The sequence below is a fragment of the Macaca nemestrina genome, chromosome 2 (assembly GCF_043159975.1).
Source record: "Macaca nemestrina isolate mMacNem1 chromosome 2, mMacNem.hap1, whole genome shotgun sequence".
NCBI lineage: Eukaryota > Metazoa > Chordata > Mammalia > Primates > Cercopithecidae > Macaca > Macaca nemestrina.
Window position 1 is genome coordinate 85,855,372 of NC_092126.1, and position 16,582 is coordinate 85,871,953.

At 37.8% G+C, this 16,582-nt stretch overlaps 1 protein-coding gene across 2 annotated transcripts in view; it reads right to left on the reverse strand.

Annotated features, from left to right (window-relative positions):
- The window catches only part of LOC105465595 (spermatogenesis associated 16), a 264,722-nt gene extending 254,164 nt beyond the window's left edge, over positions 1-10,558 (reverse strand). Inside the window, exon 1 of one of the 2 annotated variants that reach the window (XM_071091250.1) lies at positions 10,423-10,558. The gene's annotated coding sequence lies outside the window, so the exon portion shown is untranslated. The remainder of the gene's footprint in view (positions 1-10,422) is intronic. The other variant, XM_071091251.1, reaches the window with a different exon arrangement.
- Positions 10,559-16,582: the final 6,024 nt, after the last annotated feature.

Sequence of the window (16,582 nt, forward strand, 5' to 3'; positions counted from 1 at the left end):
AAACTAATAGAAAAGCAGAAGAAAAGACCAAATCATTTGTTTGAATATAGCTGAGAAGGCTATGGAGAGGGTACAACTCCCTCATCAAAGTGAGCTGACTTTGACAGGGCATCTTCTGGGGGCATCTGCTAATTGTAGGCATGGGGAAGAGTGTGAGCATCTCAACATTTCACTGAAGAAGAGTCATTGGTGGGTAATGTTGAAACCTGTATAGCTTTGGGCAAATATGTGGGGAGCCTCAAGCACAGAGCTCTTTTAGCACTCAGAAAAGAATGCCAATTTCTGGGCATACATGGGGCAGGATGGCAAAGTGGAAAGCCTCTGAAAGGAAGATAAATTTTTTGCAGTCTTACAAGACAGGGACCCACGGGAGAAAGGGCTTTGGAGAAACACCACACTTTCAGCTGAAACTCTTGAGAACCAGGGTAGACCAGAGGTAGACTTTTTTGAGAGTTGCAACTCAGCCTCAATATGAAACAGTCCCTGATTAAATTAAGATAAAGTGCCATGTTATCTGCCAAGTGAAAGGAAGGATACATCCATTATGGCGGAAGATACATTATCGGGATTTTCTATAATTTTCTACACACACTCTTCAGCACTTAATGGAAAATCATTAAGTATGCAAAAATAAAACATCTCAAGATAACAGTAGAAAAACCAAATGAAAAAGTAGACACTAGAAACCTACCCATGGCAGATCAAGCTATTAGAGCTAGGCAAGGAATTTTAAAACAACTCTAATTAATATATTTATGACAAGAGAGTGAGAAATGATAAAGAACTTTACCAGAGTATTAGACTCTATAAAAAGAATAACAAATTCTAGAGTTGAGAAATATACTATCGGAAATGTACTCATTAGATGGATTAAATAACACATCAGATACAGCAGAAGACAGATTTAGTAAACTCAAGAAACAGCAATAGAATATATTTAAATTTAAGCAGAAAAGTAAAATAACGAAAAATATTATTTAAATAACCTTTTGAGACATGTGAAACATAGTGAAAAGGTCTTAACAGAGTATAGTTGGAACCCTAGAAGGAACACAGAGAATGAAGCAAAAGCAAAAGAGAATTCCAGGAGGAATTGAAGAGTAATAGTAAAAGTAAATGTGTGAGAATATACACATAGAAGTAAATATTGACTACTGTTACGTGACTGCATAAGACAATAATAGAAAAATCTCTACAGGATTTAAAACCTAGGCAGAACTAAAAAGAATGACAACAATGATGCAAAAGATGGGAGAAGGTAAATAGAGTTAAAGTATTCTAATGTTATAAAATTATTAGGGGTTTGGTAAAAATAATTATTTGTGTTAGATTGGAAGAAGTCAGGGATTCATGTTGTAATTTCTAAGGTAAAATCTGGGAAATATGAAATATAAACTAATATATAATTAACAAATTAACATAAAAAATAAAATATTTTTGAATTAACCCCCAAAAGGTGAGAAATAAAGGGGACCAAATAAAAAACAGATAGCAATGTGGTAGACATAAACCAAAATCTATCAGCAATTACTTCAGATTTAATAGAACTAAATATTCTAATTTGGAGACCAAGATTGTCTCCCAGGAAAAAATTACTAACCCTGGCCGGGTGCAGTGGCTCACACCTGTAATCTCAGCACCTTGGGAGGCTGAGGCGGGTGGATCACTTGAGGTCAGGAGGTTGAAACCAGCCTGGCCAGTATGGCGAAATCCCCTCTCTACTAAAACTACAAAAATTAACCAAGCATAGTGGTGTATGCCTATAATCCCAGCTACTCGGGAGGCTGAGGTAGGAGAATCTCTTGAAGCCCGGAGGCAGAGGCTGCAGTGAGCCAAGATCACATCAGTGCACTCCAGCCTGGGTGACAGAGTGAGATTCTGTCTCAAAAAAAAAAAAAAAAAAAAAAAAAAAAAAGAATTACTAACCCCAACTCTATAGTGCTTAGGAAAGATACACCTTAATTATGAGAACACAGAGAAGTTGAAAATGAAACCATGAAGAAAGATACAGCATGGAAACATCAACCAACATAAGGGATGGCTAACTAATAATCAAAGTGGACTTTATGGAAAGAAGCATTACTAGAAATACAGAAGGTATGTTAGTTATTAATTTATTGTTCCTCAGCTCCAAACCTACCCATCACTCTGTATTGTGATACTGGAACTGAAATCTGCAGATAACATTTTTATTTTTCCAGCTGGTTGAAAGTTAGGCTCTGCCAACAGAGGGTACTGGAGAAACACTGCAAAGCTGAAAGAGGAAGAAGGGACATTTCCTTCTTGGAATTTTCTGTTTCTGCCAAAATGCTTCTGTTTGTAGGGGTCTAGGCAGCCTTTACAGATGAGGTGGTGGCCTGCAGAGTCAGTGCATTCTTTTGTCACCACAGCCATGCTGCTTTCCTAGTTCTGAGACAAGCAAACCCTATCTCAGTGACTTCCCCTGGCCACACTGTCTCCTCAGAGATCTGAATCTTAGCCTTGCAGGATCTCCTCTGAGCTCCCAAGTTACTTACTTGTTTATGTCCCCTCATCCCTAAGGATGCGACAGGGAACTATACAAGGAGAAGATAGAACAATTTAAATCTGTCTTCAGTGAATAACACGGCTTTTAAGTACATAAAATATAAAAATTGATGAATAAAAGGAGAAATTGACAAATCTCCAATTGCAGTGGGAAATTGTAACATACCTCTGTCAATGGCTGATGGAATTTCAGACAAAAAAATACAGAAAGGAAAAAGGAAAGAAAACTTTCAAGAACATAGGAGATCTGTGTAACATAAGCCACAAACTTGACTTAATAAACAGATGTCAAATCCTGCAACAAAGAACATCAGAATGTACATTCTTTTCAAGTGCACCTGAAACTTTTACCAAAATTGACCATAGCTCACTCATAAGTCAAGCCACAACAAATTTCACATTTTATATGGAAATAAAAAGGGCCAAGAATAGCCATGTTAATCTTGAAGAAGAACAAAGCTGACAGACTTGTCCAGATATCGAGAATTACTATAAATAAAGCTATAATAAGGAAGGCAGCATGGCTTTGATGCAAGGATAAATTACACCACCTAAAAAGAAGAAAAAGTCCAGTAGTAGACCTACATATAAATGTTCATTTAATTTATGACAAGAGTTACCCTGGCATGCAATGGGGGTGCTGTGGCTTAAGCGTGTCCCCTAAAAGTTCATGTGTTGGAAGCCTGATTTTCACCTTGATGCAGCAGTGTGGGGAGGTGAGGTCTAGTGGGAGGTGTCTGAGTCATGAATAGATTAATGCTGAGTGAGCGAGGGAGTAAGTTCTTGCGATCCCAGCTACTCAGGAGGCTGAGGCAGGAGAATCACTTGAACCCGGGAGGTGGAGGTTGCAATGAGCTAAGACTGGACCATTGCACTCTGGCCTGGGTGACAGAGCAAGACTCTGCCTCAAAACAAAAAACAAAAAACAAAAAAAGCCATTGTAAAGCAAGTCTGCCTCTCATGTTTGGTCTTCCTTTTGCATGTCTGCTTCCTCTTTGCTTCTTTGCCACGTGGTAATGCAGCATGAGTTCCTCACCAGAAACAGCAGATGCTGGTGCCATGTTTCCTGGACTTTTCAGCCTCCAGAATTGTAAGCAAAATAAACTTCTTTTTAAAATAAATTACCCAGTCTCAGGTATTCTTTTATAGCAACAGAAAACAGAATAAGTCAAAAACTAGAATGATGGCTTTTTAAATAAATGGTGCTGGCCTAAATCTAATGCAGCAAATAAATTTTGCTACCTATCTTACATAATGCACAAAAATCAATTCCAAATGCATTGCAAAAGTAAATGTTAAAAAAAACAACATTAATGCTTTTAAAAGAAAATGGATGATTTTATGACTTGGATAGGCAAGGATTTCTTGAACAGAACATAAAAATAATAAATTGGATTACATTATATGTAATAATTTTTGTTCATCAAAACAAAACACATCTTTAAAAATGAAATGACAATTCATGGAATAAAAGAAAATATCTGTAGTACATATATTTGATGTGGACTTGTATCCAGAATCCATAAAGGACTTCTTTTTTTTTTGAGACGGAGTCTCGCTGTGTGGCCCAGGCTGGAGTGCAGTGGCGCCATCTCGGCTCACTGCAAGCTCCGCCTCCCGGGTTCACGCCATTCTCCTGCCTCAGCCTCTGAGTAGCTGGGACTACAGGTGCGCACCACCACACCCGGCTAATTTTTTGTATTTTTAGTAGAGAGGGGGTTTCACCATGTTAGCCAGGAAGGTCTCGATCTCCTGACCTTGTGATCTGCCCACCTCGGCCTCCCAAAGTGCTGGGATTACAGGCTTGAGCCACCGCGCCCGGCCCCATAAAGGACTTCTATGAAAGAAGACAGAAGAAAAAGACCCAGTAGAGAAATGGGCTAAACATTTTAATAGACATATCACAAAAGATGATCTCCAAATGGTCAGTAAACTCATGAAAGAGTTATTAACTCCCATTAGTCATCAATGGAATGCAAAGTGAAACCACAGGTTGATACCACAACAAATTCACCAGAAGGCTAAAATTAAGAAGACAGACAATACCTAGTATTGGCAAGTATATGGCATAAGTGGATCTTTTACACAAAGCAGATATAAATGTAAGATGGTACAACCAGTTTGGAAAGCTGTTTGAGAGCATCTGCTGCTTCTCCTATACTCTGTACTGGCAGATTTTTTTCCTATATACCCAGCAGAAATGCATACTAGAATGTTCACAGTAGCACTATTCACAACAACCTAATAACACAACTAATAACATAATAACATTGAAAACATTCCAAATGCCCATGAATCATAGAAAAGATAAAAATATCGTGGTATATTTATACCATGGAAAAATATTATTAGCAGTGAGAATAAAGGAACTACAACTATAAGCAACCACATGGAAGAATCTCACAAATAAAATATGGAGTGAAAGAAGCCAGATACAAAGGAATACATATTGTATGATTCATTTAAATAAAGATCAAATTTAGGCAAAACTAATTTGTGGTGTTAGATGTCAGATTTGTGGTCGCCCTTGAGATGGTGAGTGGTTACTAGAATGGAACAGGGGCAGCTCTTGGGCTTACTGGTACCATCATGTCTGGATCTGAGAGCTGGTTACACCAATGTGTTCATTTGATTAAATCTGTCTTCATTTGTGCCTTTTACCAAATGTATGTTATGTATTGATGGAAAGTTTACAGTAAGAAAATCACAGGTCAAGACAGCTTGAAATTTTACATACGAAGACTCTGAGTTTACCTGAGGCAAGTTTTCCCTAAACACATGGCCCCTACTCCCTTACCTACTATCTTTGCATTGTCTAAGAATATGAGCAAGAAGGCAGGGTAAGGATTTGATAGTTAGGAGGTGTTTTCTTCAAAATTCTCCAAGAGGGTAAAACCACACAAAACAAATGAAATGCAGTTCATGTTAGTGACTTGGAAATTATCAGACTGTGTGTATGGTAAATAGACTGAAAGAGATTCCCTGATTACATTTCTGAAGGTTCTAAAAACCAGGGCAAACTGCACAGGACATATAGCAGTTGCTCGCTTTCATTGTCATAATTATTATTTTTTTTTACTTTTATTTTTATGCTATCTTTTTAAAAATAATTTTTTATTTTTATTGCTTGTGGGGACTTAGTAGGTGTATATATTTATGGAGTACATGGGATGTTTTGCCACAGGGATGCAATGTGTAAAAATCATGTCATGGAGAATGGGGTATCCATCCCCTCAAGGATTTATCCTTTGTGTTACAAACAATCCAATTATACACTTTTAGTAATTTTTAAATGTACAGTTAAATTATTATTGACTGTAGTTATCCTCTTGTGCTGTCAGATACTAGGTCTTCATTCATTAATTCTAACTATTTTATCATACCCATTATTGTCATAATATTTTAAATTTAGCTATGGCACAGGGAGGAATAAAACCTCTGTGCTTGCTTTCTCATGACCCAAACTCCCTGCAGTTGTTTGTTATATTAATTGGAAAATAGGGTGACCTAACGACCAGACCAATGACCTCAGGTTCAGCCTTACCTCAGTCAACACCCAGTCCTAGGAGAAGGTGAGAAGAAGAAGGGTCTCAAGAGAGGCCAGTGGGAACCAGCGAAGACAGTGACTCAAGACCCTTTCCCTTTGCAGCCACCAAGTAGATGAATAAGCTTTCCCTGTCCTCTCTCTTGGGAAGGAGGGAAAAATGGTGACCACTTGAGAGGAAAAAATGTACCCAAAGAACCCATTTAAAAACACTACTGAACTGTATTTGATGAGAAAGTTTAAATAATCCCTCTCTACATTCCCACATTTCAACATTAGTAGAAATGGGGCCTAAAGAGCTCGCCTGATGAGTTCTGCTATCAAAATAAATCTGCCTCTGCCATCACTGTACATCTAAATCAGCCCTATGGCAGTTTAGGGCAACACCACCAGGTGGGAATGTCCCAGAAAGAAGCAGCACTCTCAAGCCTAGAGGAAGAGATGAATCAGACTCTGAGGGATTCTTTTCAAATGGCACCTCCTTCCCATTATATCCCAACCCCATCCCGTTATCTTGAAGGAATATTGTCGATGTGAAAGATCTGGAAGAATAAAAAATATTGCGAATTAGGGTGGTAGAAAGATAGGTGGAGAACAGAAATGATCACCTGCTACTGAAAGATAAGAAAGAACAAAATCAGATGACTATGATGTTAGACAAATTCTATAACAACAGACAGAGTCACAGAAAGGTCCACAGAAGGCAGGATCTATGGGAGGAAAACAGGAAAAGAAATAGCAGCCGCAGAAGAGAAAGCGTCTATGAACACTAGGACTTCCTCATTTTCTACATGCATAAGTGGTGTCAATTTTAATGTATTTCAAGTCTTTTCTTTCAATCTGGTAATGACTCTCATGTTTAACATGATATCCCACTGTTAACTACATCAGTAAATATAAAGGGTGAGGAAATTAACTGAGAGATTGGAACTTTTGAAAGCCTTTAATTAAGCCTTAGCCCCAATACCTAAGAAGGTTCAAATGCCTTCTATGTGTTTATTCCTCCATTATCTCCTTCTCTGAGGGGGATCCCATGGACTCTCAACAGACACACACACACACACACACACACAGAGAGAGAGAGAGAGAGAAAGAGAGAGAGAGAGAGACACAGACACACACATCTCCCTAAAGAAGAGACCAGATGTATTATGTTTGGGAATGTATGTTACAGAGGACTATTGCAATCCTTTCTTTCTTCACCTTAAACTTAGGTTTCCAAATGTCTGTTCAACAGGAATGAGAAGTGGTTTATATCATGTTTTTGCTCCTTACATCTTCAAGTTAACAAAATTGACCTGATTTCTAACAAGTTAAATGCATACTTTTTTTCTTGGTGTTGGCGGTGTGGGGGGTGGATGGGTGATAATGCAATGTCTTCTCAAGCTATAACTTCGGTGATCATTCAAGACAGCATTGAATTCTTCTGCCTGAGTTATGCTGGCTAATAGGAATTTAATTGAGAACCGGTGGGAGAGCACTGAAGCATTCATGCATGTGAAATCAGACGAACACCCACAATGTGGAATTTCCTAAGGAAAGTTATTCTGGCGGAGAAATACAGACCAGGTTGAGTGCCAGTAACTTTTAAGCTAACACGTGGAGCTATCTTCCTAATAAGTAATGAGCTAACGGTCCCTGAAGAAAAGTGAGGCCAATATTTTCAACGGGTTATTTTCAAACATTTTAAACACATCAGCTCAGAATTATATACAATTCCCTTCCTCTGTAAGATATTCATCTTCCTTAACTTTGATTCCATAAAATAAAGCTTATTTTTGAAAGGCACATGCAGAACTTATTTAGGTAAATCTAAAATAAACAGCAAGACAGAATAACTAATTTGTCTATGAAAAGAAATTGAAATCAGGAGCCGATTTCTATTCAGTAATTATAATACAAGTCTTCCTGAAACATTTCCTTTTAAATGGCCTACTTAAAACCGTATCAGTTTTCCACTTCTCATGCAATTCTAGATGACAGTGTGACTTCAGCTTCAGTTTCTACTCATAAAGGTTAAAGAGACGCTTTCTAACACCTATCCTGTGTCAAATCAACTCAATTACCTTTCAAAGTTGCCTAAATCGTGAAATATTAGTGGTTCAAATACATGAATTCTGCACATGTCAAGATAGATTTACATAGGTGTACATAAATGTATATTACATCATAGAGTATGTAAATACATTTACTTCTGGAGGCTTTCTAAAATGTAAAGCTAAAGCTGAATCTTTACCTTCCATTAATTTTACAATAATTTTCCCCATTATATAGAGAATTGGAATTCTGATACCAGTCATAGCCATTGAGTTCTGTTTTCTTATTTACAAAATGGAGTTAATGATAATATCTTCCTCACGTAATTGTTGAGAAGAGTAATATAGGAAGATTGCCTGAAAATAGTAAGCGCTCAATAAATGTTAACTATTGTTCTATCATTATCATCGTTTTTGTTATTGCTGTTATTATTGCTCAGCAATTTTTTAAAAAATTAGACAATTAGAAAAATGCTCTATTAGACAGATGGCTCATGCTCATTCGTTGTGTATATTTTGAAATTTAGCTAGAGCTATGATAAATTATAGTCTTTATTTTGCTATCTTTAAGCTAGACTGCTGTAATATTTTATTTTATAACATCCCTAAAAAAAACTCAGAAGCTCTTTGTGAGTGCAAAATGTTACAACTTGAACGTTACTTTCCGAGAAGATGACTCAATATATTCTACACTATTTGAAAGACAATACTCCAGGCTTTCTGATGTAAAAGGATTTAAAAACCCTTGAGCATATGGTGTTTGCATTGCTTTTGTTACTATGGCCTACAATTGTTGGGGTACCTATTCATTTATTTCAAAATGATGTGTCACATAAAAGGAATGACAACAACAAAAAAACAACTTGCAGCCAAATTCTATGTAGAGGAATGTAGCTTCAGTCACTGTGCATCTTAATTAGAAAATACAGCTGGGTGCGGTGGCTCACGCCTGTAATTCCAGCACTTTGGGATGCTGAGGCAGGAAGATCCATGGAGGTCAGGAGTTTGAGACCAGCCTGGCTAACATGGCAAAATCCCGTCTTTACTAAAAATACAAAATTAGCTGGGTGTGGTGGCACATGCCAGTAATCCCAGCTACTCAGGAGGCTGGGGAGGAGAATAGCTTGAACCCAGGAGGTGGAGGCTGCAGTGAGCCAAGATGGCACCACTGCACTCCAACCTGGGCGACAGAGCAAGACTCTGTCTCAAAAACAAACAAACAACAACAGTAAACTCCTGGAATAAGGATTACTGTGGGTTTATGCCTGGAGATCATTTTAAGTTTCTGTGTCTCACAGTTCATGCTCATTTATTGCTTTCTTTTAAGTCATAATCAATTTCCAAGGTGCTGGTTTCACTGCTCAGAAGATGAACAACTTAATGAACTTAGGGTAGTTTGTATTATAATACTGTTAGTACATTAAATTTAATCATAAAGGGTTAAACAAAACCACTTACAATACAAAGTTTTCATGCATTTATTTCAAACAAAGGCTTACTAAAAATGGTAGACACTTCCCTGGTGCTTCAAAAACAGAGACCTTTACTGACACTTATTAACATTTAATGGGTAATAAATATAAAATGCAAATTTTAAACAAAGCTTGAACCTATTTTTAATTGTTCATGCTGACCAACCTTTGAATGGCAAGGTCCTTGTGAAAGACATTCAGTCATTCATTTGCTCATTCATACATCAAACATTTCAGAGCACGCATTTTATGCCAGGCGTGATGTTAGCATACAGAAATGATGACATGGTCTATGTCTTACAGAGAGCTTGGATTGTTTCTCTCACTAATAACCTACTCCTTGACATTCAATGTCTTCAATCCACAGTAATATTATGGGTTAAGGAGATGACAACCCATATCACAAATGATAAAATGTGAACTCCGAATTAGGAGTCATCAACTCCCACTTGACTAGAAGATGTCCTCAAATTATACACTTTATTAGGGAATATATGTTAGAATAAAGCAAAACAAAACAAAAAATCTGTTATTGGGAAACCAAGTGCGATCTCAGTCTTCACTTTCTCACCAGAGTGGGGAAGGATAGGGTGAGCCTGTGCAGCAGACAGGGAACCACTTTGGAACTACCTGTCTTCTAACTGCCTGCAGGAGATGATTTCTTGGTTACTTACTAGCGCTTTTTATAAGCAACATTCCTCATTCCTCGGATGGGCAGGAAGAAAGGAGCTCCTGTTTTCCCAACTTACTCCAGCTTCACCTGAGGGTCATCTCCCTTCCTTCCCACGCAGCCACTGAACGAGAAAGGCTTTAACTGGGCAGACCTGAATGATTCTCCTCCTACCTAAGCAGTTGTGGCTCAGCCCCGCGGGGACGGGGCGAGGCTCTGGACTCCTCCTAGCCACAGCATCTGCCAACACCGGGCTCCCAACGTCCCACTGCGAGGCCTGGTCAGGCTGCGTGCTCGCGGTGACGCCCGGACTTGAAACGTCCCGTGCCACGCGGCCCATGGAGCCCACAAGTGGCGCGGGTCACTGGCCCCTCCCTAGTCTTTCTTCTTGAGTTGCACCTGATGTTTCCATTAATAAAAACAAGGTTATTTACATTTTTCCGTTCAGATTCTAAAAGCAATAGGATCATTAAAATAATTTGGAAGATACAGAAAGATGTACATAAAATAAAAATTATTTGTATTCTAAAGAGAAGCACGAAGAACATTTTAATGTATATCTTTGCAGTTTCTTCACTATGAATAGATTTAAAAAAAAATCGTACCATTCTGTCTCTTTCACACAAAACTACACAGATACAATATAGACTTTATACATACATTTTATAAAGTTTTGTATTTGTTCTCTTTTAAAGAAAATAATTTTAAACATTTTACTCTAAAACCGTTTATGAGATTTCATAAGCTCCTACCTATGTATATTTGAGAGTAAAACATGTGTTATATTATATAGAATATATAAATGTATATTATATAGCAAATATATAATAATATATATTATATTATACTAACATTACATATTATATAATACTCTTATATAACATGTTATGTTATATATATAATTATGTATGTTTAAACATAAACATGCTTTATCTTCCATGCATTTTAGGCAGCACATTATTGACACATTTGAAGAAATCTATGTACCCCTAAGGACTGCATCTTCCTCCTAGCCACTGTTGTGGCTTGTCTGACAAACATCCCTTGCTTTCCTTTATAGCTTAACAAATCATACATGTATCACTTTTTATTGAAATATGACATATGTCCAGAAAAATGAATAAACTGCAGTGTGTTCAATAAATTATCACAATGTGAACGCATCAGAATAACCACTACCCCAATAAAAAAACAAATTCTTAGCACCCCAGAAACCCCTTCTAATTTCCATTCCTTTTCATTCACCATAGGTAGTGACTGTTCTGGTTTCTAATACTACAGTTTAGTTTTGTCTGTTTTTGAACATAATAAAAATAGTCCAGTTATGGTTTTACTACTCTATACTGCCATTGATTATAGTAGTATAATCAATCTTTTACAAAGTACACTAAATATGATGACTAAATTTCACTTCTTGGGGAAAAAGTTTGTCTTCTTCACACTTTCCCACTGTCACTCTCTCCTACCTTTCTGCAAAAAATGAGGAAACTATGTTTCAAGGTAAGGTGTAAGGATCGATTGAGATGAGGTGCATGAAGCCTCTGCTGTGTGATAACAGGCTTTTCAATCCCTCTGCGGTAGTCATATTCTCCCTGCTACCTCACATCAGCCGCTATCACTGATGTATCTCCAACCTGCCTTCAAACCTCTGCTTCCTTAAAAAGTTTCTTTAACCTAGTAAACAGTTCTGCAAGTTTTGATTGTAAGTGCCACACAGTCAAGATTTAAACACTACTGCCACCCACAAAAATAACACTATGTCTCTGTAGTCAACTCTGTGGAACCCTGGCATCTGCTGATGTGTTTTTTGTCCCTTTAGTGTTATCTTTTCCAAAGGTCAAATAAATGGAATTATATAGCACGTAGCCTTTTGAATCAGATGTCTTTCATTCAGCCTATTATATATGAGATTCACATTGCTGTGGTGTTTATCAGGAGTTCAGTCCTGTTTATTGCTGAGTCATGTTCTATTTGTGTGCATATACCACAGTTTATCAGTTCACCAGTTGAGGAATATTTGGGGGTGGTCATAAATAAAGCTTCTATAAATATTTGTATACATATGTTTGTGTAAATTTAAGTTTTACTTTACTTAAATACCTAGGAATCAGATTGCTGGGCCATATGGGGTTTAACTTCAAAAGAAATAGCCAAATTATTTTCCAAAATTTCTGTACCATTTTGCTTTCCCACCAGCAATACATGAGATTTCCAGTTACTCTCACATCCTCACCAACACTTGGTATTGTCAGATTTTTTTTCATTTAAAAAATAATATTTCCTTTGGGTATCTCCTTGTGGTTTTAATTTGTATTTCCCTAATAACTAATGACATTGAATATATTTTCATGTGCTTATTTGCCATTTGTATCTTCTTTGGTGAAGTGCCTGGTCCAATCTTTGCTCATTTTAAAATAAATGGATTGTTTTGCTACTTAGTTTTGTGACTTCTTTTATTCTAAATATAAGCCCTTTATCAGATTTGTGTTTTAACTATGTTTTTCCAGTCTGTGCTTGTCTCTTTATTCTCTTAGCCATATTTTTCAAGGAGTAGAAGGTCTTAACTCTGATAAATTTCATTTACCTTTTTTATGACTTGTGTCTTTGATTTTATGTTTAAGAAATCTTTTCCTAACCCCAAGTCACAAAGATTTTTCTCCTAAGTTTTCATTTAAGAGCTTCCTAGTTTTTAGGTTTTACATTTAGGATATGATCATTTATGACATAATTTTTGTGTGGGGTGCAAGTTATGAGTTAAGGTTAATTTCTTTTTGCAAGTAGAGGTCCAATTGTTCCTGCACCATTTGTTGAAAAGACCATCCTTTTTCCATTGAATGGCCTTTGTACCTTTGTTGAAAAATCAATGCATGAGTCTATTTCTGTACTCTCTAGTCTGTTCTATTGATCTATATGTTTGTTTTTTCTTCAATATCACACTGTCCTGGTTACTATAGCTTTATAAAGTTCTAATTTCAGATAGTGCATATCCTTCCACTTTGTTCTTCTTTTCCAAAACTATTTTGTATATTCTATTTTCTTTGCTTTTCCATGTGAATTCTAGAATCAGCTTGTTGACTTTTATCGAAAATGTCTTGTTACAGTTTTGATTGGAATTGTTGAAATCTATAAAACAATTTAGGAAAAACTGACATTTTAGTAAATGAGTCTTCCAGTCCATTATCACTGCATACAGGCATATGTCAGAGATATTGTGGGTTTGGTTCCAGACCACTACAATAAAGTGAATATTGCAATAAAGTGTGTCACATAAAGTTTTTGGATTCCCAAAACCAAAAACTACACATAAAAATTATTTTTACACTGTACTGTAATCTATTAAGTGTGCAATAGAATTATGTCTAAAAAATGCATTCCTTATTTAAAAATACATTATTGCTAAAAAATGCTGACAATCATTTGAGATTTCAGTGAGTTACAATCTTATTGCTGATTTAGAGTCTTGCCTCAAAGCTAATGGCTACTGATTGATCAGGATGGTGATTGCTGATGGTTGAGGTGACTGTGGCAGTTTCTTAAAATATGACAGTGAAGTTTTCTGCATTGATTTTTTTTTTTCAGAGAAGATTTCTCTGCAGCATGTGATGCTGTTTGATAGTATTTTACCCACAGTAGAACTTATTTCAAAATTGGAGTCAATCCTCTCACACTCTGCAACGGCTTTATCAAATAAGTTTATGGAATATTCAAAATCTTTTGTTGTCCTTTCAACAATATTCAAAGCATCTTCCCTAGAAGGAGACTCTATCTCAAGAAACTACTTTCTTTGCTCATCCATAAGAAGCAACTCCATATCCATTCAAGTTTTATTACGGGATTCCAGCAATTCAGTCACATCTTCAAGTTCTACTTCTAATTCTAGGTCTCTTTCTGTTTCTAACATATCTGCAGTTAACTTCTCCACTGAAGTCCTGAACCCCTGAAAGTCATTAATGAGAGTTGGAATCAATTTCTTCCAAACCCCTGTTAATGTTGATATTTTGGCCTCCTCCCATGAATTGCAAATATTCCTAATGGCACCTAGAATAGTCAATCGTTTCCAGAAGGTTTTCAATTTAGTTTGTCCAGGTCCACCAGGGGAATCACTATCTATGGCAGCTATAGCCTTACAAAATGTACTTCTTTAATAGTAAGACTGGAAAATCTAAATGACTTCCTGATCCAGAATGGATATTGTGTTAGCAGGCATGAAAACAACATTAATCTCCTTGTACATTCCCATCAGAGCTCTTGGGTGACTAGGTGCATTGTCAATGAGCAGTAATATCTCAAAAGAACTATATTTTTCTGAGCAGTAGACTTAAAATGTTTAACAAAGCATGTTGTAAACACATGTGCTATCATTCAGGCTTAGGTTTTCCATTTTTAGAGCACAAGCAGAGTGGATGTAGTATAATTCTTAAGGGTTGAAATTTTCTAGGGAATTTTCACAGTGGTAACTGAGAATTGGTTTCAATTTAAAGTCACCAGCTCTATTAGCCCTTAACAGGACAGTCAGTTTGTCCTTGGAAGCTTTGAAGCCAGGCATTGACTTCTCTTCTCTGGTTATAAAAGTCCTAGATGACATCTTCTAATAGAAGGCTATATGTATACATTGAAAATCTCTTGTTTAATGTTGCCACCTTCATTAATGATCTTAGCTAGATCTTCTGGATAACTGGGTGCAGCTTGTACAGCACTTGCTGCCTCACCTTGCGCTTTTATGCTATGGAGATGGTTTCTTTCCTTCAATCTCATGAGCCAACCTCTGCTAGGTTCCAACTTTTCTTCTTTAGCTTCTTCACCTCTCTCAGGCTTCATAGAATTAAAGTGGTTTAGTAGGGCCTTGGCCCTGGATTAGGTTTTGGCTTAAGGGAACGTTGTAGCTGTCTTGATCTTCCTTCTACATCACTAAAATTTCTCCATATCAGTAGTTAGACTGTTTCACTTTCTTATCATTGATGTGTTCCTTTGCATTCACAACTTGGTCTACTGTTTGGTACAATGTTACCTAAATTTCAGCCTATCTCAGTTTTCAACTTGCCTTTTTCACTAAGCTAAGTCACTTATAGTTTTTGATTTTAAAAAAATGAGACATCTGAGAGAGGGTGGAGCAAGATGGCAAAATAGAAAGCTCCATCAATCATGCCCCTGCAAGGACATCAAGTCAACAACTATCAACACGGAAAAAACACCTTCAAAAGAACCAAAAATTAGGTGAGCACTCATAGTACCTGGTTTTAACTTCATATCGCTGAAAGAGACACTGAAGAGATTTTAAAAAATAGTCCCGAACCATTGACACTGCCCCTCTCCTACCCCGCACAGCTGTGTGGTGCAGAGAGCTCATTTCTGGGTGCTGCGAGAGGGAGAACACAGCAACTGTGACACAGTGAGCTCAGTGCTGTCCTGTTAGAGCAGAAAGGAAAACCAGGAAAACCAGACCACACTCAGCTGATGTCTGCCCATGGAAGGAGCATTGAAACCAGCCCTAGCCAGAGAGGAATCACTGATCTCAGTAGTGGTCCAAACTTGAGCAACTGCAAACCTCACCACTGAGGTCTACAGCACTCTGTGTCTCTAAGTAAACTTGAAAGGCAGTCTATGCCATAAGAACCACAGCTCTTAGGTGAGTCCTAGTGCTGAACTAGGCTTAGAACCGTGGACTGAGGGGGAACACGACATACTAAGACACCAGCTGGGGCAGCCAAGGGAGTGCCAGCATCTCCCCTCTTCTAACTTCAGGCTGCACAGCTCACAGATCCAAAAGAGAACCCTATCTTTCACTTGAGGAGAGGAAAGAGAAGAGTGGGGAGGACTGTGTCTTATATCCAGGATACCAGCCAAGCCACAGCAGGATAGGGTGCCAGTCAGAGTTGTGAGGCCCTCTTTAGAGGTCCGAGGTTTCAGACAAAGTTTCTAGACACACCCCAGGAAAGAAGGAAACTCACTGCATTGAAGGAAAGGACCCATGGTAACATTCATCATCTGCTAACTGAAGAGCCTTTGGGCCCTTTCTGCTCTTCCCTACCCTTCCTAAAGGCACAGGAGCCTCACACTATAGCCACAACCAGCCCAGGCTGCAAAGAGTACTCCCAGACTACTGCAAATGTTCCCTTCAGGCCCAAGTCTCTTAAATCAGCTCATCATGATTTTTTCCTGGCCTGAGACTCCCCATTCAGGGCAATGAGCTCCCCTGTGGCCCAGGGAAGGTCCAGAAATACCATCCAAGAATCAAGTCTCAGAATCAGGGGCCCTAAGAGCCTGCTTATTGCTGTAACCCCTTGTGGCTATGCTGGTACCTAAGGTTCAAGACAAAGCCCCCTTTACTTTCCCT